The sequence below is a fragment of the Octodon degus genome, unplaced genomic scaffold, assembly GCF_000260255.1.
Source record: "Octodon degus isolate 3935 unplaced genomic scaffold, OctDeg1.0 scaffold00003, whole genome shotgun sequence".
In the NCBI taxonomy this organism is placed as follows: domain Eukaryota; kingdom Metazoa; phylum Chordata; class Mammalia; order Rodentia; family Octodontidae; genus Octodon; species Octodon degus.
The window spans coordinates 26,787,734-26,789,221 of record NW_004524579.1 but is presented as its reverse complement, the minus strand read 5'-3'; the positions used below and the strand labels follow the sequence as shown (position 1 = coordinate 26,789,221).

General features: G+C 34.7%; 1 pseudogene; it reads right to left on the bottom strand.

The window, feature by feature from the left end:
* Positions 1–660, bottom strand: part of LOC101566868 — a 26,285-nt pseudogene extending 25,625 nt beyond the window's left edge.
* Positions 661–1,488: the final 828 nt, after the last annotated feature.

Genomic DNA, 1,488 nt, shown 5'->3' with positions numbered 1-1,488 from the left:
ATGTATGCAATGTGTTAATTATTGAAACTGTCCTACCAATTTGATTTGAAACTATCTCATTGCTATTTGTTTATCAATAAAATTATGGAAAAAAATTAAAAAAGAAGCACATGTGCAGGCTATCCCCTCTTGATCTCTTTGTTATTTTAACTTCTGTTTTTGTATTTGTGCATTCTACACATAGACAGTTCACTTAAGAAATGGATCAGCTAGTGGACTTTTTGTGCATTGCAATATATTAAATAGCTACTTATTGGGATGATAGTTATCTTTCGACAATAGTTGTCTTTGACTCACTCATGCAATATTGCGGACATTTGGATAATCAGCCAGTTCAGTAAAGAAATGAGAAAGACAATTTTTCTTCTCTAAGTCTATACAGATCAATGTGGTAAACTGAGGTACAGGTATCTTTAAAGGGCTTAAATTCAGGCTAAATATCCATACTTACTTGTCCAATAGTTCAATGTCTCAAAGTTTAAGTCTCTACAAATTTTATACTCACCCTTTAACGTTCTTTAAAATTAATCTGGCATTGTTTAGGTGGGGGAACAATGTTTTGAAAAGGCCCAAAGCTAGGACTTCAGGGGCCCCGCTGTGCTCGAGCTTCTGAGGTAAACCTAGGCCAGTATACTTCTCTGAGTATTTGACAAATTCCATTGTTGCTTACTTTATTCCTATGAAATTTAAAATAAACAATTAACCTATTTAAAAAAAATTTGTATGCAGGTACCTTTCTGAATTTTTTTGACTTACCATCATTATTGATTTCTACCTTTTCCCAGGACATAAGCTTTGATTGACTGACTTGTGTCTCTGACTTCTTGCATTCATGTGTCAGAACTTCAGGATGCAACTATTTTTGGAGATGGGACCTGCAAAAAGGTGACCGAGGTAAAATCAGGCCCTGGGAAAGGCATGATTCAATCTGACTGGTGTCCTTTTGAGGAAAGGAAATTTGAACAGAAAACACATCAAAATTTGCCTATGCATAGGAAAGACCATGTGAGCAGGAAGGTGACACCTGTAAGCCAACACAATGACCTTAGAAGACACCAAACCTGACAACATCATCTTGGACTTGTAGTCTCCAAAAGTGTGATAAAATTAATTTCAGTGATTTATTTAAGCCTCACAAATATTCTGTTATGGCAGTGCTAGCAAACAAACACACTGGCATTTTATGAGCAAACAGGGATTCTTTTTTCATTTTAAAGCCATTCTTTCTTGTACTGTGAATAATTACTAGGAAGACAACAATAGGCAATGTATTAATTATTGCAACTGTCATACTAACCTGTTTTGAAACTGTTTCATTGCTAGTTCTTTCTCAATAAAATTAATATAAAAATAAAAGAAAGCCATTCTTATAATTCAAATTGAATTATCTCATTTAATTGTATTGATGTTGTGGGATTTCAAGAGACTGGGGAGACCACTGGGTAAAACAGGAGGATTTATTTAGGTGCAAACCAGCTCAGTGGACCA